The following is a 22,431-nucleotide window of genomic DNA, read 5'->3' on the forward strand; positions in this document are numbered from 1 at the left end:
ATAATAATAGATTTATAGGAACCTAGAAAAGAAACAAATAACACAGCAATTTTTGCGCTCTGAGTTGTGTACTGTGCAAGTACAGCACTTGATCTACTTGCTTCCGCTTTCAAGTACATCCGGGCTCCGTCACGTGTGTATTCTTGCCTTCGCTCGCACGGTGCAGCGTCCCAGTTTTTTTCTTTCTCGTTGCGTTAGGTTGAGTTTTACGGCGTGCTTTGGGTGGCTTAGTCCTCGCTATGCCAACCGTGTGCGTCGTCAGGCAGTGCCGTACCACTTATCAAAGTGGAAACAACGTTCGCTTTCACAAGCTGCCGGCGTCACAATCGAGACGGTATGATGCTACGAACCTCGGCCAACTACGAATGCTACGAATGCTACGGATGCTACGAACCTCGCCATCAGTCATTTGGGGATCTAAACGCTGTGAATATGTGGAAGTGACGCTTTGACCGTGTGTAACGAGCTGTATAGCGAGACAAAGATCTATACAAGACGCTCGTGTTTCTGTACGGAGAATCGCGATGACTTAATCGTCATCGGGCAGTAACGAGGCCGTTTATGCAATCACACCAAAAAATGTATTTACAAAAGACTAGAAAGGTCTAATAATAAGTGAAGTAAGAAAAAATTAACAAATGCTTGGAATGCTGGAGTAAAAGTCACAAGGGCCTAGTACAAAAACCAGAAAGAGTTCACCGGAGAGGAAAGCGGTGGTCAAGTCCCGGCGGCAAACTCAACGCTGGGAAGGGACGGCCGACGCTTGTGTAGCCCGGTAGGTCCGATGACAGCCGCGGCCAAGAACGCGGCTCACTGCGGAGGTCGTTGACCTGGAGCCCGCAAGGCGTTTGCCCAACGCGACCGAATTCGAATCGAATAGTGCCGAATAGTGGCCAAAAATATCGAATATCGAATCGAATATCGAATAGTATATTTACACGAAACGTATACCGCCAGTTACGGCGAGATAAAGGAAAAATCAGGGACGCTACGGCGTATGACAGCTTTATTGCGCGCTTGTTGGGGAGGGAGTTTTTTTTTTTTTTTTTCCAGCTTTTATGGGCGCTCAGGCATGTTGATACAAGAGCCATCATTCCAGTCAGCAGCGGCACTCCTAACCTCTTAACGGCTAACAGAGGGGGGTACGGTAGCTATTTTTTCCCCCTTATTGTTGCGCAATGTGGCTCATCTGACAACGGTAATGTTGAGCTTCATTCTCATGAGTACTCCGGGCCCAAAAATTTTCGGGCGCCCGTTCACAGCAGCGTTTTAACTGCGCGCCGGAACGATGGGAGTTTCTGAATGACTGGTGCGGTGCGGCAGTGGCGAGTGCACAGCGTCAACAAATTTTCACGTGTGAAGCCAATCAACGAGGGTTTCGCGCGCCAAAGTCAGGTCGTTTTACGGCGCTTGCGACATATCCGACCGAACTACGCAAGAAGTCCGTGCCTTCGTTTCGGGAGCGAAGTTGTGAAGGACTTGACAGTTTTCTCATGTGTTTTTCTACGTGCGGAAATGAAATAATCTCCTTTAAAAGAAACATACGATCACTTTTGAACCAGGATGTCGGTGGAAGTTTTAACGATGGCCTGCTGTACCGACGTTAGCTTTAGTTTTAGCCACCCCACCCTAACCAAATTGCACCATTGGCCTTTGTCGCGTTTTAGATATTCGTGCTGTCGAATTATTCGAAACTTCGAATACTAGCTATTCGAAAGTCGAATCGAATTATTCGATTAGGTATTATTCGATTCGAATTCGAAACTCGAATACTCGCACACCCCTAGACAAATCCCTAGGGTTGGCATCACTGTGCCCGCGGCGAGCAAGCGCCAGACAGAACCGAGCTCCTGTGGGGAGGGGGCCCGGAGGCCGTCACTGGCGGCTAATGAGGACGGGCGTGGCACAGTGATGTAAGCTAGCGTGCCGCGCGACGTGCGACGCCCAGACATCTGAACGCCGGGGAGAGGGAAACATGGCTTGCGCCGGCCTGGTGTCGTAGCCTTCGGCTCCCACGTTGCTGTTTAACGACGGTTCCCGGTGATCAAACTTAAAGCCCCTTGATCTACATCAAGGGGCTTTAATCGAGCCGCGCAGGGCCGGCACCCACAATCTCTACAATGCTTCCGTGTTTTTCAAAAATGAGGGGTCATCACGTCTATCGAGAGAAGCTCTAGCTTGTTCTGCAGAAATATAGCAATGCATTTTTGCCATGTTCCGTTTTCTTAAATAAATTCTAGAGGACATTCCACCTTGCGCGTTTTAGCGTAAAGCAGTCGGGCGGAATCTTCGCTGCTCCCCACGCTTTCTGCTAAGTGGCTAAGGTGTATCGTGCTACTGAATTTCACTGCTTTGACCTTGAGCCGAGACATCTCCGCGCTCTGTTAGCACAGATATGACTGCTTCAAGTGCTTTTGAAATAAATTGTATTCGTGACATGAGAACAAAGCCACCTTATTTGTCAGCGAAGTATGTACTTCGCGAACGACGTTCGCTACATGCCGCAATGGCAATCGCCATTGGTTGGCTGCAACGAGGCATAGGTTGGGTGCATTGCGACACGACATATCTACACCTTGTCCAACACATCACGGATAGCCACCATCCGGTGCTATCTGATTTTAAGTGCGGAGTACTTTAGGGGCCCGGGCTGTCGTATGCTGTCGTCTTCTCATGTAGCTTGGTGTAACGCTGCCAAAACCACGTATAGCATAGCGATCTTATAGAGGCTTCTAGCCTCTGTAGCCATCTGTAGCATATTGAGCGCGCGCTCGCGCCAAGGAGAAGTCTTCTTCCTCTTGTTCTTCGAGTGCCTTGATGATGACATCAAGTGCGGAGCACTTTAGGGGCCCGGGCTGTCGTATGCTGTCGTCGCTGGGCATAAGGCAGGCAAAACCTCGTATAAAAATAGATAAAAAGGGGAAGCAAGCGAGAAATAGAAAGAGAGAGAAAGAAAGGGAGAAAATAGGAAGAAAAATAGAAATAGATAGAAATAATGAGAGGAAAAAAGACAGAAAAAATTGGCAAAGAGAAAAGGAAAGAAGGAGAAAACCGAAGAGAAACAAATAAGGCTGCCCAGCTCCGCACTTCCTTCAGGCTTGGCCCCACTAGTGCAAAGCTGCTTTAATTTTTTTTTCTTACCATCGTTCTCTTACTGCTGCTTATATACTCTCGACCCGAATTTGTGACTTTGGCCCCCTGGCTCTCCTGTCGCGAAACAACTTTACTGTGTCGCATGTGGTTCGGTGCGGCATGTACGCATACCTATTCTTTCTTCATAGGAAAGATCAACAGTGTGGCATGCAACTTTTACGACTGTCAGGAGACTATCTGTGTCACTGCCAATCATTCAAAACTCAACGATGCGCTCTAGAAGCTTAACTCCGCCGCCTCGATGAAAGACCATTTACCGAAGCATAGATCCTGCATGGGATCTTTGCCGGGACCAACGCCTTCACGAGGCGATCGCACTAACGAGTGAGCTAACCATCTCAGCTGGTAGAGCTAACCAGCTAACAATGTACCAACAAGCCCGGATTTCAACTGCGCTTGACAACATATATCTGTTCGTTTTGGTAGTTTGTCAATCGCTTCCATTATTTACTGGAACTGCATACGGATATGTTCGGATTTATAGGCTGTTCTCTGCAGTGTGAATAGGTGGCAATAAATAAACTGTTGAAAACTATACGTAAGAAATTACACGTTAAAAATTTAAAGATCAGATATCTGATAGGCATATGTATGGGTCGTAAAAGGTTCGGATTTGATGTCCTTGGGATGTCCGTATAGTCAGATAATCTAAAATATTAAGTACTTATGTGAATGCCGACGTTCGGGAAGAACACATAGCCAAACAGACACAGGATGTCCTTGCAATTTTTGCCAGAAGATGCTTCGCCCACTGACCCCACTTACCAGTTGTACTCATGATGACGTGCTTTTAGGAGCTTGTAGACTACTAAGCCCCTGGGAGATCCACAGTTTGGATGTGGGACATGTAGATTATCTTAGGAACTCCGTTAGGGTTTGTTTCATTGGGCTACTTGAAAGCTGAATACGTCAAGGTCGCTGCACAGTACGCCGTTGTGAAGATTGCGAAGTTGCGCTACATGTTAGCATATATCGACATTTGTTTCATTGACCCCGTAGAAAGTCTACCTCCATGAAATGTATGCTGTTGGATGTCCTAGCAATGACATGCTTTTAGGGTATCTATACAGAGTAAAACTTTTCAGCTGTTGCGAATAACTTAAATGTGAGCTAACCTATAACAAGAACATAACGTAAACGCTTGCACAATTGGAACCTCATCAATAGAGGCCGGATTTTTAGGCATTAAAGAAGTTCGTTTTAGGCGCCAAAAATAGGCAAAACAACGTTTTAGGCTTCCAATATCGTAAACATAGGCACAATAAACTTTCACATAAATGCAAATAATTTCAAACGAAGACGTGCGCGACCTCTACCTACGACAGGAAAACAAATGTTATTGCTTAAGATGGCACTAAGGCGCCAACAGTTGAACATAGCCGTGCAATTGTGCTTCGTCCCGCACGGTTCGCAGAACACGGTCTCTCCCGTTTCTCAGTCAAGTGTCCGCTGTCGAATCAACACACTCGTCGGTATCTTTGCGGCATGACTGAGAAGGCCAGAGCAGGAGCAGACAGCCAGATCGCTAAAAGACCAGAAAGGAGGATTCCTCCTATTGGCCGGGCCGAAGCGCGTAGAGCCAATTTCTCCTCTGGCAGTGAACCACTGGCGTAGCCAGGCGGGGGTTCAATGGGTTCAGCCCCCCCCCCCCCCAAAAAAAAAAAAACATTTCAGTTTTGCGTGTGTGTATATACACGCACGTATACAAACGCATGCACGAACATACATAACGTATGGTTGAATCCCCCCCTCCCCCCCCCAAAAAAAAATCTGGCTACGCTACTGCAGTTACCACCTTAAAAAGTAAATTACAAACATAACAAAATGTGCGTGCACATCACATTTTTCTTTATTTTTTTTTCTTGGTCTTCACTCTCATTTCCGCTGACGGTTCTCCGCGATTTCGCATTCGCCAACCGATCGCGCCATGTCAGCGCAGCGGCGGTCCCACTTCACTGCTTTCAAGCGGTTGTTTCTCAGAGTTGGTTGAACTAGGGGGCTAGGTTGAACCCCACAGTTCACAACAGTCAATGTTACACAGTAACATGAATAACGGTCTCAAACAGCACCCAGGAGCGAAACTTGGGGCTAAATAGCCTTCATATAAGCGCCAATTTCGGAAATAGGCATTTATAGGCACTTCTAAGCATTTAGGCACGAACGCCACAAATAGGCATTTAGGCACTATAAAAACGCTATAAAAGCCCTTCCTAACCTCTAATTCATGCTCGTATATCAAAATGGCGCGATAGGAGCGCTACTAGGGATGGTCGACTAAATTTTTTAATCGATTAATCGTTAATCGTTAATCGATTCAGCCTTTAATCGATTAATTGGTTTCGGTGGAATGTTTTAATCGATTAATCGATTAATCGACATTTTTTATGGGTGCTTTAAAACCGATATCTATTTGTTTGAGAGGCATCGTTCGTGTTTGATATGGTCCCAAATCTTTTTATCAGACGCGCTGACGATCGAAAATTCCCACTTTCGAAAGTGTCGACGACGGGTCCCTTGTGTCCAGCGTCCGAAAATTCCCACTTTCGCACACTGGACACAAAGGGCCCGTCGTCGTTGGTTGATGTCGCGGATTCAAGCATCTGTGGCCATCATTGCTGGACTATTTGGCAGCAGGTCGTATTTTCTCGAAGCCTGCCTCACTCTAAGAAAAAAGAGAGTCAAAAGAGGGTCATGAAACCGTGACTCTCTTCGGGTGTCCATCTGACCCCTTTTGGAAGGTACAGGCAGAGAAAAAGAGTTCGCATTTGGGAAGGAGTCACTGGGCCCTCCTGAAGCGCGTTTCGATTGGCTTCGGTATACGGAAGAGCCTCCGTATACGCCATACATATCGCACGCTCGCCCTTTGGCGCCGTTGTGGCGCCTTGCTCGGCGACGCAGGCGGGGTTGGCGACGGGGTGGCGCGCCGCTCTCTCTCAGTCGTCTCAGTCTCAGTCTCCTGGTCTATTGGAATGCGTTGCGTGGTTGCGTTGGCTGCGCGTGGCTGCGCGTCTTCGGTGGTGTTGACGCCGGCTCCGTGCACGAAGTGACGCTTGGAGGGCGGAATATTCATGGAGCTGCGGACACCGGCAACGGGCGCCAGTTAACGGTGAGTGTACTGCCTAATTATACAGCTTTAGCTGGGCGTCTGCAGCAGCTCTGCGGAATTTGCCAGCCATTTCCAACAGTAGCCTGTATCCGCGGGGCTGTTGCGGATGCCCAAATAAAGCTGTCAGTTAACGAGTTGCCACCGTTATGCGCGTTGCTGTACAAGCTCCCATAAAGTGAGCGATGCAAATGATAATCGAGAGTCATTTCTTGCTGATCGCACGTCGTGTCTGCACTACTGACGGTGCAAGATGTCGTGTTGAGATGCACTTTAGTCTACTTCATAATAGCATTTCCATCGACCTTGAGTGTGCAGCGTGCTTCCGCGCGTGGGAACGTGAAAAAAAAAAAAAAAAGCCTGTGTACAGAACGCTCAGACGCACTATATGTAATGGGTTTTGTTGGCTGAAAGACGGTAGTTTGAGGTGCAGATATAGTACGGTGGCTTTCAGAATGTATGCGGTAGTCATTCAAGTTGGACACGCCTCGCCGGTAAAGTGAAAAAGCTCTAGACTTTCGACGGCGCGCGTTGTTGCGGCTGCCGGCGTGCACTCTTTTCCCTCGTTTCTGTTTGCTGTTTTCGTGGTTTGCATACACTGCGATGACGTTGGGCGCTCTAACAGAATCGAGTGAGTGTACGTGATTGTGGGAGTTATGTGCGCTAATTCTAGCATATGACATGTCTGATCTCGACGTAGACGGCGTACGCACGCGCTGGGTGTCGTTCGGGCCCTAGTACTCGCATCTGTTGATCTGAGTATTTAAGGATGGGTTACGTTTGTAAAACATGCGGTCAATAACCGCTCACGGCATGCCCCTGGCTGCCGGAGGATGTGCTTTGTTGTTAGCCTTTATTATGTCTGTGTGAACCACTTATTGTGTAGGTTTTGCAAACCTTTACTGCAATTTAATTTTCTCATCCTAATATCACGTTCTGCTTTTCAGATACCGTTTTTCATGGTGCTGACGCTGGACAGGAGCGACAACCTAGCAAGCCACAAGTCTGATGCCTCAAGCCGTCACCACTTTTTCATTTATTCTTAATCACAAGAAATAAATATGGAAACATGATGGCGATTTCTGCTGTTCATTTAGCACCATATGACACTGTGCACATCACAGTCACACATTTTAGTTGGCTATACTCATAGAAGCATGTCAATGAGGAATACCCAAACTTCTTAATTGGAAATCACAGACCATCTTTTCGCGCTTTCTATATAACTTTGCTGGAAAATATGTGTTGTTTTGACGAGTTTTATTAAAGTAATGCTAAAACTGAACTATTGTTTTTTTACAGTCGCTGGGCAGAACGGCAAGTATTATTGGACTTGCTTAAAATGAATATTCCACTATTTTCAACAGTAGTCGCGCAAAAGTAGAGCAAGGATCAAATGAGTAGCTTAAAATACTTGTGGAGTAGCTTGATGCTTCGGTGTGGGTCCCTTGACCCCCCTAGGAGTGTTACCGGCAAGAGTCGTCTGACTCCCTATAAGTGGTAACGCGATCCTCCCGATGAGAATCTTTGCTCTCTTCCTAGAGGGTCAGGGGACTCTCATAGAGCGAGCCCACCCTGACCCACCAAGAGAGTCACCGTGACTATTTAAAGAGAGTCCTATGCGTGGCAAGTCAGAACTCTCCGAAAAGAGTCACGCATACTCTTTTTTTTCTTAGAGTATACTCGAGCTCATCAATTCCGGAGACGCGTTCGGGGACCACGCTGGTTGGAAAGTCGCAGCTGAAACATGCAGTGTGGCGGAGGGTGAGGGAATCCCGAGAAAGGTAAAAGAGGGGGACGAGAAGGATGAGGAATTGAATAAGATGCTCGCTCTCGTAAGCATGGTGTCTTTTCTCGGTTTGACGGTTAGATATGGTGGAAGCCCTACATAATACTATGATTGCGGACAAGCGATCTTTTCCTTGAGATCACCCATGCAGAGATTACACAGGAACATACTGGCCTCAAACAGACCATCGGTACAGGCAACTGCGGGAAATAGAGTGACATGAGTTTCAGCCTCCCGGCTAGAATGAACAGCAGCTGCGCGAGTATACTCCACAGGTTTCATCCGATTGTTGCTTTAACACGGCGCCACTCGCACCTTTCCAATCGTGCGTACAGCCTCAGAGCCGTAGATGGGGAGAGTCTGGCGAATGGGTGGGGCAGTGACGTCGCGGCGCGGCGATGACGCCGTTCGCGTCACCGCCACGCCTCCGCTCCGGCGCCGTCCGCCATATATAGTCTTTCCGCGCGACGAGCGCACGGCTGAGGTTATGTACGCGCTGTTCAATCGTGAAATCTAGCGCTGCTAAACAAATTGTGAAAGCGAAAATCTGCAAGCACATTGTTATACAAGTTTAACGAAGCATATAGAGAGTTAGATGTGTCGAAATCATCGAGAAACTGATTTATAGTGTTGTGTACGCCGATTCGAGTCCACGACGTTCTACAATACGCGCTGTACTTTTAGAGCGCAGCTCTTAGGCGCCCGTTCCTGCGTTGTTCGGCATCGCCGTTGGCGTCGTCGCCGTAACCAATAGAGCGAACGAGGACGAAAGACAGCGAACGCGGAGTCTGTCGATATCACGAGCCACTGGTCTCTAACATCGCTTTCTTCCTCCGTCACGCGCGCTCGCCCTTCGGTCTGAGCTCGTGCGCATGCAGGGCTGGCAGGTGCGCTGCGACTGTCTCGCTTGTCGTGACGGGGATGTCGATGTCGGCGTTTCGCTTGGTTCGCGACGCCTGCACTGCATAGTCGTGTGCCTAGCACTCGAGCACTGGCAATTTCTGTGGCAATATGTAACGAATGTTCCAATGCGGATAGCCAGAACTTCAAACACAGTTGGCGTTGCCTCAACACAAAGCTGCGCTCAGAATTCGTATGAGGGAGCATCGTAATCATCGGTGAGTTTTCATGCTATGAAGACCTGTGGGTCTGCATCTATTTTGGTTTGTTTTCTTGATTAACTTTTTTTCGAAGCTTAGGTTCAATAATAACGACGCTTCGTAATGTTTCTGACGCTGAAGATGTTTAGTACTGTTCGGCTGGCGCTTCTCTGCACAGTGATCTCGTGAGAAGTTTTTCCACCCTGCGATGATGGTTGCTCCGAAGTTGGAGTTGAACTGTTGAGTGTGCTATATATATAACATTGATTTCTTTATTTGCTTCGGGAGCGGAATACCGGCGAGTGCGCAAGATCACTACAGTCAGAAATCGGATTTCCCATGCTCGCGCTTTCAGCAGTTCATGGAAGCAGAATTCGCGCTGTTGGATGTCATGGTCATTAAAACATTCCTTTTAGGGCGAACACCTTATATGCCTCATGAAACGCGCGAATTGCCTGGAGTCCCGATACTTCGGCGCCAACACGAGTGAGGCAAAAAAATCATGTGATGACGTCACCAGGACGTCGTAGATAGCTCAAATTTGTGACGTATCAACGACGCCATGATGACGTCAGATTACGTTACGGCACCTGATATTGTGATCACATGACATCGGCGCTTTGAACAGCCTCTATGATCGATCCACGAATCACGGAAGCAATATAAGACCAGGTAAGGTGCCGAAAGCTTGCAACGCCCCGATCCTGGGGGCATTAAAACATCACATGATGACGTCACCAGAACGTCGTAGATAGCTCAAATTTGTAACGTGTCAACGACGTCATGCTGACGTCGGATTACGTTACGTCATCTGATATTGTCACCACATGACATCGGCACTTTGCATAGCCTCCGTGATCGGTCCACATATCACGGAGGCAATACAAGACCACGTAAGGTGCCGAAAGCTTGCAACGCCTCGGCTCCTGGAGGCATTAAAACATCACGTGATGACGTCACCAGGACGTCATAGCTAGCTAAAATTTGTGACGTGACAATGACGTCATGTTGACGTCAGATTACGTTACGTCATGTGATAACTTCACATGACATCGGCCCTTTGCACAACTTCTGTGATCGGACAACTAACCACGGAGGCAATGCAAGACCCAGGGACGTGCAAAAAGCTTGCAACGCCTCCCATTTTGGAGGCGTTGCAATCATGTGATGACGTCATCGCGTGAATCACGTTATTCGACATCATCATGACGTCACAAGCTTTGGTCGTATGGTGGCGTCATTGCGTGATTTTTCTCATCCCTCGTGTTGACGCCGCCGACGCGGGACGCCGACGCCGCGGACACTGGCGGTCAATTTTCACGTTTGCAGAGGCATCTAAGGTTTTCGCCAAATCAGGTGCAGGGCTCCTAGAAGGCGTCTGTTGAATGAAAACAATACTTCGTTCTGCTAGTCTGTAATGGCAGACATCCTGTTGGTTTACTTTAGAAAATCATTTTTCTGCTCAACGCCTTCATGCCCTATACTTCCTAAACACGAAATTTCATCGAGCGCACGAGGGCCCCTTGCTATAGTAGAAGAGCTTCGTGCGCGACCACAGACATCGTGCACTATATGTGCATGACTAAAAAGCGCAAGGCACATTCGCTTAGCACAGAGGCGCGCATTGATATACATGCGCGAATTAAGCGTGAACCTGGTAGCATGTACAAAAGCGACAACACAGCGGTAAATGAAACCACAGGCTGAGAATCACAGAAACGCAGACCACATAGCGTGCCAGAAACACATGCCAGATAACCGCCGCAGCTGACGCGCGGCGGCACTAACTTGCGATATCGAAATAAATCTTCGCCTCACATCATCACGGTAACATCCCAAGCTCGTGCTCAGAACGCGCGATAAATTACGTGCACGCAACACATCACGTTTGACACTTATAGCGTGATCGCTGTAAAATTTCAATCCGCCCGAGCGTTCGAAACGCGAACCATAAAACTCCGTTTGTCAGCGTGAGAAAATGATTTTTAAAGTGTGTGCGCCTGAAAGGGCCCCATTGCACAACGAATAATAAGTTTGTTTAAATAGTATGCTGTTTACAATACCAGCAATATTCAAGTGAAATACTCAAGTACGTCACTCGCATAACATAGAGCAGTTGATCGGGGTTCATTTGGTGCGTCTGATGTTTCTAATCTAAAAGCGTCGTCGCTTCTTTTCCTTTTGAAGCCTAAAAAAGCGGAAACCGTGCGCGTTGTGTTTGAGCAGCCAACCGCGCAACAGCCCATCGCACGCAACAAACTGACGCATGAATACGCGCGCGATATCATACGCGGCTTCAGACAAGAGTCGCAACCTACGCGCGCTCCTCGGCAATCGTGTGAATGCGGCGCGCCGGCGCCTCGCCGTCGCGGCTCTCCTCGCCGGCGGCGGCGCCTGCCGCCGCCGGCCAGGAGAGAGGGTTTACGTCACGAGAGGAGGGCGGTTCTGGGGCGGGGCGCGGAAAGCGGCGAAATGAAAGCATCGCCAAACTCTCCCGAAGGGTATACATGGCTCTGTACAGCCTGAACTGTGAGCGCTACCTAGTGTATCAGACATTGCAACATAAATTTCCCGACTGTCCTTCTTTCTTGTCACAGCAGAAGACGGGGGCCTCTAGCTGAAAGCAGTATTTCTCCCTAAATATGCGACCATACAGTATTACTAAGTGCTACAAGGTCACTTCTTCAATAGTAATGCACTGGATGCTAGATGTTCGGTAAACCGACGCCTAAAGTTGCGGATTACATAAAGGGTCTATAAGACCCTTTTCACTATTCGCGAGTGCGCATTCCTGCGCTACATTTTCTTTCAACTAATGGCAGCAACTTTCGTGCTTCAAGTGGAGACGAGGTCGTAGTTGCACGTGCTGGCGTTTGTCTATTATGCGTGTTCGTGTCAAGAGAGCCGAGTCTACATTTTCTGCGTCCCAGCGCAAGCAAACCACGCTTGAACACTCTGTTTGATGAAGTCACTAGCTGCCATTAATTGGGCTAACGGCATCGCAGGAAAGCTAGCTGAACAATTATGAAAATGGTATACACCCTATAAGACGAACAGTTGGGCTAGTTGGTATACAGCATAATAAAAGATGGTTACTAGCGTCCTTGTCTTCCTTACGCTAGCAAACGTGTCTTATTATGTATATATGGATTACCTAATCCTCTCCCCATCACCGTACTTCATCACTCTTTTTCCCCCGTTGCGTTTTCCCCGGTGCAAAGTAGAAGGCAGGGGCGTGCTAGCTCAGACCACCCTCTCTGCCTTGTAATATATTTTCTCTCTCTCTTTCACTGGTAAACAATATTTTATTTACTAAAGAGTATAACAGAACGGCACTAAGAACCAGTCAGGAAATAAGCAGCGCATAGTAGAATGCCGCACTTACTCAAAAAACGAGTAAAATCTGAGGGTTGAATAAAATATAAAGAAAGTTGCGACTGACACTACAGGCGACGAAAACTACTCGTTTATCAAATGTAAGGAGAGATGCGTTTATGCGGCAACACGATGAAACAGCGCGGCAAAAAACAAACATGAACAAAAATAAGCAACAAGACGATGCGCTGACACGTGTGAAATTTACAGAAAAGAATAAACTTCTTTGTGGAAAGTTGGCGAATCGCCATGCTGCTAACTTTCTCAACAGTCCCCTTTTGTTTGATGGGGTCGCTGCTCCAAACCACATGCATTTTTCTACTGAGCGAAGAATTGTCGGTTGCCCCAGATGCTCGAGCGACAACCTATACCTCCTTTGGGTCGTCACACATCCAGCATGCGAAAAAAGGCGCTCGAATGCTACTGACGTTGCAGGAATTTGCAAATACTCCATTGCAACGTCAAACACATGATCTAGGCCAGTTCGCATGCTGTGCCAAGTCTCAAGTGGATTCGGATTGGTGCGGCGATCGACTACAGGGTTACTATAGTATGTCTTGAACTGAGAAGGCAATTGGTTCATCCGATCGCCCTCCAGTGCAACTGGTGCAACGCAATTGCGTAGAAATACGAGTGGTGCGCGATCGACGGCAACAAGCTTAAAGGAGCACTGACATCAAATTTCAAGATCGAGATGTGCCCATCATTCGATCGCTTGGTATGCATAGGTCTTCTTGGCCAAATTTGAACGGCATCCGTCGCGTGGAAGTTATTTTAATTCGATGTCAAACAGCGTAGGAGAAAAAACAAAAAATCGGCTGCCCTGCAACATCGACACTAGTGCTACGTGTTCGGTGTGATACATTGCACAAAAATCACCCCGAGTGACGATACGCTAGTAACAATGACGTCGACGATCTCTGAGTGTGTTTGGAGCCGACTGCCAGCCATGCTTTCACTCTCTTTGCTGTGTCGAAGCGTGCGGCGTGCGTTTGCGGGGCGCACATGCACAATACGACGACTGGCACCCGGCGAGGCCTATTGTTCCGCACCCCTCTCGCTTTTGTTGTCGGGCTGCTCTCGAGGTAGTTTTCGTGAGGGGTCACGCGCTTAACAGGTTTAACCCATACTATGGTACCCATACCGAGGCACCCACATACTTTCAATCTCTACCGCGCGCGGGGCCCCGATTTGAAAACCGCGCTTTCTACGTCACCACAGCTTGAGTGCACGTGGTCTTTGACGCTCCCCGCATGGGTCGCTAGTTTCTTGTGGTTTTTAGGCGGGCGTTTTGAAGTGACGCTAAAATGGTCACAATTAACTACGCTAGAATTAGTTATACGATACGCTAGAGCATTTACGATTTAACTTAGGGATTACCAGACCCAAAGCTACAAATTACAGTAAAAAAGTCACCAACAAAAATTTTGCTGTCAGGGGTCCTTTAAAGGAGCACTGACATCAAATTTACGTATGTCAAGATTTTTGCGTCCACGAGTAGTTATCTACCCCCTATTAGCGATTCGCGACCGAAAATGCAACTGAGGGACGAATAGCTATCTGTTTTATTGATTTATATCACCGGTATCTAGCACGATTCAAAACGGCCGGCAAGCCCGCCATTTCTTAGCGCTGGCAGCGCTCCCTCGCGGTCAATTCCAGACCACGCCCCAGTTTACCACTTGTCCACAGAAAATTAATGAGCACTAACAGACAATTATGAAAATGGTATACAATTATGAAATTGTGTATAACAAAGAAAAACGAGCCCTTAGAAATTAACACTTCTTTCCTTCATTCATAGCAAGGGTCTCGTTCTGGCAGACTTGATGCTTTCAGGTGGTATGCGAGGGATTATTGGTCAGCTGCCAGCTCGTAATAAGTTCACGTGCTACGTGACGCCAACAGGCAAAAAAGAGTGTTCCACACTCGCCGTCATGGCTACTGGCGGCGCTGACTGACGCTCCCACGTTTAAATGTACATATATACCCTATAAAGTGGACGGAGGGATGGCCGCCGCGGTAGCTCAGTTGGTAGAGCATCGGACGCGTTATTCGAAGGTCGCAGGTTCGGTCCCTGCCCGCGGCAAGCTATCTTTTCGTCCACTTTTCTTTCTTCACATTTACGTTACATTTACTACTAGAAACATCCCCTATACTTTCCTTGGCATTATTGTCTGTTAGTGCTCATTAATATTGTGTATAACAAAGAAAAACGAGCCCTTAGAAATTAACACTTCTTTCCTTCATTCATAGCAAGGGTCTCGTTCAGGCAGACTTTATGCTTTCAGGTGGTATGCGAGGGATTATTGGTCAGCTGCCAGCTCTTAATAAGTTCACGTGCTACGTGACGCCAACAGGCAAAAAAGAGTGTTCCACACTCGCCGTCATGGCTACTGGCGGCGCTGACTGACGCTCCCACGTTTAAATGTACATATATACCCTATAAAGTGGACGGAGGGATGGCCGCCGCGGTAGCTCAGTTGGTAGAGCATCGGACGCGTTATTCGAAGGTCGCAGGTTCGGTCCCTGCCCGCGGCAAGCTATCTTTTCGTCCACTTTTCTTTCTTCACATTTACGTTACATTTACTACTAGAAACATCCCCTATACTTTCCTTGGCATTATTGTCTGTTAGTGCTCATTAATATTGTGTATAACAAAGAAAAACGAGCCCTTAGAAATTTCTAGCTTTCTTTACGTCCCAGAAGAACATTTCGTATTCTCCTAGCTTCGAACCCGGTTAAATTTTTTCGCGAAGCACGTTTAAAAAACGGTAGCCATCTTGCCTTATCCCCTCACCAGCGTGTGAGCACAAAAAGTGAGTGTCTTTACCAGGTTACGCGTCTTTTAGATGTAGGGTATCCTCGTGATGCAGTGGCCACGTCGCTGAACGTTTAAAGAAGTCTATTGTGTTAAGTCCAGCATGGTTGCAAAAGTAAGAAGAAACGTCGAGGTATACTACATTCATTGTGTTCACAGGCTAAAAAAGAGGAAGTAGATACGGCGTTATTTGTTTTCACGGCTGCCAATAAGAGGTAAGATTTGCGCCGCTGTGCAGAAAGAATGAGCAGTAAAAGACAAGAACGCGATATTTGTTTCGTAAAACACACCAACAAATTTCACTGATTGCGTCGCGTGGTGTAAAGATCCCTTTCATGCGGCCGCTTTCGTAGGACAGACGGGCCGATGCATCAACCAGAGATTATTGAACATAAGAGATCCTAACATGAGGCTCACCTTCTAATCTTCTTTACATTGCAATTGTAAGTGCAGCCAAAATCGATTCAGTGTTGTACCGTCAAAAAAAAAAACGCGCCTGATGATGAACGCTATCGAGAATTGGTAACCATGCGTGAGCAACCGCAACGATAAAGAAATCAAATGCCTTAACAGTTATCTTCACGTAGACCGCCAACGGTGCCGGATGATAGGTTCGCCTGTTGCATGGGCGCGCAGATAAGTTTTCGGCCTTCTTTCTTTTCAGCCGTTGTGCGTCTCTTCTGTTGTTACGGCGTTTGTGGTGTCGCTCTTTCTTGGTCCTTGTGCACGCCCTCTTTTTGGATGAGCCCTTAATTAACACTTCTTTGCACAAAGGAGTATGAGGATCAGCGCTCAGCTAACATTTTCTGCTAGCGCGCACGTTCAGCACCTTGTCACCAGATCGCCGTTGCGCCATCAAAAGTATCGACTAGTGTTGAAGACGGCATTCTGGAACTGAGAATCACCGCGATACGTGACGTCGCGAATCATTTTCGCTTCGACCCTTTGCAAAACAGCGATTCAAAAAAAAAAAAAAATGAACGCTGTTCCAAGCAGCAACGAGAAGGTGCCCGGGGATGCACGCTTGGGCCATACTCGCTGGTGTGTCTCAATTAGCTATGTCAGCGAATTTTAGCGTGCACAGAATTCCGGTATACGTAAAGGGGTCTATGGAATATCGGCATAGCGAATGCACACCAGCGGAGAATTAAATAGAACACAACAGGTTTCTACAATAACAATTCTGTGCTTGCCAGGTTCTTCTTTGCGCCGCCAGATGGCCCCACCTGTCCGGCCTCTCACGGTTACGGCTGCAGTAACCCGGTATTACGCTAGCGCAAGGAAGTCTACGGACGAACTAACATTCACTAATAACTCTACATAAGTGTTACTTGTTAACGATGGTATTCATCTATAGGCTGCTCCACTTTGATAGCTTGTGGTTGTGTTGGCGTGTACCGTACGTGTAATGAAACGCCACGCACTTTCCGCTTTTTCCGCGCCTCGACGAGCAGGTCCGTACTACGCAGCGGTTCCCCGACATGCTGGCACGTAGTCGCTCCGATTGATCGCACTCGAGCCGAGGATTACACGAGAAATCAGTCGATACGACACGATGAATCGCAGGCACGGATCGGGACAGCAAGGAGAGCCACTGGCTGGCAGTGAGAGTCGGCGAGAGCGTCGCCTGGCGTCGGCGGCACAATAAATACACTCAGATCGTCGACGTCACTGTTACTGGCGTATCGTCACTCAGGATGGTATTTGCGGAATGTATCACACTTGTTACGTAGCACTAGTGTCGATGTCGCAGCGTGATCAATCTTCCGTTGAGCTTTCGTACGCTGTTTGCCCTCGTATTAAAACAAGGAGGTTAAAATAAAATTTGCTGGAGTGGAGGAGGCGCCCCTCAGGTGAAGCCACGCGCCGCCATATTGCCATAGGCAGAAGGCGCGCCTTCCGCAACGCATGCTGCAGCGGCCGCATAGATGTTCCAGATGTTCTCTGGCGTTGTGGCGTCCGGACGTTGTTGGGTACATCGTGTGTTGCATACGGCTATATAAATCGAGCGAAAAGGTACCATGGGGTGAAGTTTCAGTTGTAAGCAGAACATTTCGAGCTTGATGAAAACTTCTCTATATGCCGGAACGCATGCTGACAGCTCGCAATCTGTCTCTAATTTCACATCTGACGGTCATTCTTTTTTCCTAACCGGTTTCTTAAGGAGCCAGATGTTTGAAGCACGTCAGGGCAGGCTGTTTGAGAGGCACTTCTCGCCGAATTGTTTCGACCGGACTAGGCTGCGATCCGGTAGTTGTCCGGCTTGACGCATTTGTAAAACACTTGCAAAACCTAGTAATACACATTCTTGTGGTTGTTGATACCACTGGTGCGAAGCGCAAATAGGAAAAGGACGCACCGTTTGCTATTCGTTGAAATTATATAAATAGGCGACCCCCTAGATTTCGTTATCGGTTGCCCTGTTGTGTTATAGGGAGCTTGCACGAACGGCGGCGACGCTATGCACTCTGGGTAGGCAGCCATTTTTTTGTCAGAGCCGACCGCGGAGTGCAGTGGTGCAGTCGTGTTTGCGAGCGTTGGCGTAGCTTGCAGGTGTGATCAAGAGCGAGCGCGACGCTAATTCAACTCCAAGGAGCGTCGTGCACGATGCCAGCTACACTGGAAGACTACACCGCAACGTTGTGCTAAAAAGACCGCGAGCGGTAGGAAGAAAAGACGAGACTCTGCGGGCTGCACTCATACACGCTCCGTCGGACGACTGTGTAAGCGATGTGAACTTGTGGCCGCGCGTCGACATCTCCGATGTTCACGAATTTCTCGTTTTGAGGACGAGGTTTATTACCGGGGAACAGCTGAAGTCGAGAAAGGCCCTCGAGGGCCACATTAAGAGTCGCTGGGAGCCGTGGGCGAAGAAAGTCGCCGCCGACACCGTGATCGTCGTCACTCAAGTAAGACGTGTTAATTATTTGACTTTTTCGTAGGTGCTAATGCTGTGATTCGACCAGTTCAATAAGCGTACTATTTTACACACATGTTTTGCTTCCTCGTTCTTGCCTCGATGCTCCTCTGAGATTTCTCATTTACGCCAAGTGTAGCGTAAATTTTACGGCACCTTCCCGTAAGCTCTTGGTGAGTAGAGGTTAATGCGGATCTGTCGTAAAGCCGACGCAAGTCAGCGCAGAAAAATAAACATCAGCACCTACGAAAAAGTCAAATAATTAACACGTCTTACTTGAGTGACGACGATCACGGTGTCGGCGGCGACTTTCTTCGCCCATAGCTCCCAGCGACTCGTAACTGTGGCCCTCGAGGGCCTTTCTCGACTTCAGCTGTTCCCCGGTAATAAAACTCGTCCTCAAAACGAGAAATTCGTGAATATCGGCGATGTCGACGCGCGGCCACAAGTCCACATCGCTTACACAGTCGTCCGACGGAGCGTGAATGGGTGCAGCCCGTAGAGTCTCGTCTTTTCTTCGTACCGCTCGCGGTCTTTTCGGCACAGTGTTGGGGTGTAGTCTTCCAGTGTAGCTGACATCGTGCACGACGCTTCTTGGAGTTGAATTTGCGTCGCGCTCGCTCTTGATCACACCTGCTAGCTACGCCAACGCTCGCAAACACGACTGCGCCACTGCACTCCGCGGTCGGCTCTGACAAAAAAATGGCTGCCTACCCAGAGTGCATAGCGTCGCCGCCGTTCGTGCAAGCTCCCTATAAAAGGGTAGCTTGCAACTACGAGGTTAAGTAACGTCATTTGGGCTATACACAAGGACCTGTTTTTTCTTACATTCGTGCCTTTTCTTTAGTTATTCGTATTTGTTTATGCCGTGAAGCGAGTAAAACCAGTCTGTCTAAACTGTGCAATGTTCGTTCCAGCTGCAAATACAGCGACCTAACCGAGGCCCCGGGGTACTCCGGCCGTTATATGTGTTCAAATTGAAAAAAAGTTGTTGAAGATGTGAAAGTTGCATCACCTACACGGCAGCATTACAAAGAAACGCTTCATGTTTCCTAAGTGGAGATAAACAGTTCAAGATGAAAATTCTGCAGCAGAAAAATTGCAGGCTGACCAAGAGTGAGGTTCGATCCTCAAGCGATAATAACCGCGAGATCAAGGATCAAAAGCTCATGTCTGAGTAGGGCAGGGGGGTGTTCACTGCGGTCTTCCCCCGTACATACAGCAACCCCTCCACAGGGCACGAAAAGACCAGAAAGGCACGTATCCATCCGAGCTGCGGGCGTTTGCGTTGACGCTACACTTCTTTCCTCCATCAGCTTATGAGTATGTACATTCGAAGTTTAATCGAGGACTGTAGCAGAGCGCACTATACGAGAACGCTATACAGAATTCCATCAAAGGAAATGCTGCCTTCACAGATGAGTCACTGTCTCGAAAAAACTCTACTGTACTTTGACTGTTGATGACAAATGAGGAAACATGTTGGGATTGTGGGCGACTAAGTGGTTAGATATGTGGACTTTGGGACTGGAATGCATAATGACAGACTGCATCTATATATGCTCGCTGGCTTAAGCTTACGACAAAGGATGCCACTTGGGCGTTTTTAATTGATTCGTTGACAGGAATGAGCCGATCCAACGAAGTAGTATCGGAAAGTTATATATCTATTGAAATAGTGTCGACTGCAATCTGAATGCCCATATATGAAGCATGTCCATGCAAAGCCAAAACTATTGGTTTTGGAGGTTATGAGCTTGTCTTGAGAAAAGAAATGGCTTTCAAGCCTTGATGAACATATCCTTCTCGATGAGCATACCCTTGAGTATCGAGCTTTGGACACCCACACTTATATTCCGCTCAAAGAAAGTGGCCGAACTCCACATATGCGTAAGACTCCGTCACGTGACGAATGAAATAAACAGGAAAATGAGTGCAAAGAAGTGAGGTATGCTCTTACGAGGATGATTATTTTTAAAAACCAATGATGACCCTTCATCGGTGTGCATGCTTGCAAGGAAAACGCCAAAAGAATCGGAATAAAACTGACTGCATTCTTATCGGCCATTTGGCTGCTTATTCTTGACAACTTCGCCCTTAATGCTCGCCATAACCGTTAAAAACCACGGCGGAGAGACGAGATCACCGCGGCGGGCGCGCTTTGTCTCCCGTTTCTTGCCTAAGGCAAGATGGCCGCCGCGGGCGCGGCGCGGCTTCACCGCGGCCCATTGACAAGAATAGGCGGCCTCCACTCCAGCAAGTTTTATTTAAACCTCCTTGGATTAAAATTACTTACACGCGACGGACGCCATTCAAATTTGGCCAAGGAGACCTATGCATACCGAGCAATCGAATGAAGGGCACGTCTCGACTTTGAAATTTGATGTCAGTGCTCCTTTAAGGGATAGGAGGTGAAGGCAGTGGCAGCAGTAGACTGTGAGCCGGAGAGAAGCGGGCAAGTTCATTTCGGCCTCGATGGGGTGGAGCCGCCTCCTGCCCTGCATGGCTTGAGGCATTGGGGAATGCTTGGAGTTGGACGCCGTACGCGACGGAGATCAGGGCGAGTTCATATCTTTCACCATAGGGTATGGCCGCTGCCAGCTCCGGGCTCGTTCTGCTAGCGCAGAAATATGCGCTATCCGCGATGCGCAGCGCCTATAGGGGCGCCACTGAAAGCCGCGTAGCGGCGGCGTTGGAACCGCATGCGGGTCGCGTAGCGGACGCCTCCTTTCACTGCAAGCATTACGGAAGTGCGCGCGTGCGATTTGCCGCTTGTGCGCGTCCCTGATAATTACTTTTGTGGCGATATAGTGTGCGCAAAGGAGCCGCGCTTTATAATAGTGGACATGTGTCCGATGTAACAGCTGTGTGGGACGACAATGTCACTATACGCGCCAAGTGTTTGCCACAGACAAGCGTCAACAAGCTTCCTTACGAAGTGGAGCTCATCGTAAGTACACCGCTTTCTTTACAACCTCCCGATCACTAATGCCTGCATGCGTTGACGCATGAACCAACGTTTTTTCTCGACACAGTAGCTTCGTTTACGTGCCATGTGTTTATATAGTAGATTTTGAGGGAGCGCTGTCGCGCCGGCGCATGGATCTCACGGGTGCGGCCACGCGAAGGGTCAGCGTTGGTGAAACTTTGAAGCCAGCACGATAAACTTGCGAAAAAATATCCCGGCAGCTTGCGCTAGTGGCGCGGGACTGAGTCACTGCGGAGCTGGTGGTCACCTAGCTTGTCATAGCAGCTTGGCTACGTATTTGCTACGTATTGTCATAGCAGCTTGGCCACGTCGGTGCATGTCCGTCGACCCCCTGTAATTTCGCTGACAAAAATATATTTTGTTGTCTTGACGAATACGTTTAGCTCTTCGACAGCAATTTGTTCGGGAACAAAATTTTCGTCAGAATGAGATGCATCCAGAGACTCTACGGCGATCTGTTTGAAGCGGTTGAAACAGTTCTGGCACAAAATGTCGGTTTCTCTGATGGATGAGGCTTCTTCTGGCGTGCGCCTTCAGGAGGAGTGGCGTCTTAGCCGCGCCAGACAGACTGGCGCCGGCGCGCGCGCAGACTCCGCCACTGTCGCGCGCAGCTCGCCGCTGCTGGTCTGCACGTTCGGGAGGAGTGGCGTCTAGCCTCGCCAGACACACTGGCGCCGGCGCGCTCGCAGTTCTTCGCCTTCTGACACTGCGCTGAAGCCGCTCGATAGCGCCTCTGACTGGCGTTTGCAGGTGGGTAACGCCATGGAGAAGGAGAGCGCAAATGCTGCTCAACGGCGCAGAAGGGCCGAGAAGCTTATCTCATAGGATCCCGAAGTAGTTGCCTGGCAATTAGCGAGTTGGCACATAAGCTGGACTTCTCGGATCATTTGATCTTTCGCCGTTGATAAAATGCTGACTGCAGATCCTGGAGTTCTTTGTGGGTTCCCAGGGGCTCCCATCCTCTCTGATATGTTCATAAGGTTACAGAAAACTGGAAGAAGCAAGGAATTAATTAAAAGAATACATATTTGCAATATTCACAGTTTGGAAGCAAATGCTAAAAGTGGTCATATATATTGCTTGAAAACCAAGTGCTTTACTGAAGTCCATGCAATTTCACACACAAAAAAAAAGCAACCAGTAGCTAGCACCACTAGCAAGAATAAAAAAAAAAAACACGAAAC

Source organism: Rhipicephalus sanguineus, chromosome 1 (genome assembly GCF_013339695.2).
Source record: "Rhipicephalus sanguineus isolate Rsan-2018 chromosome 1, BIME_Rsan_1.4, whole genome shotgun sequence".
Lineage (NCBI taxonomy): Eukaryota > Metazoa > Arthropoda > Arachnida > Ixodida > Ixodidae > Rhipicephalus > Rhipicephalus sanguineus.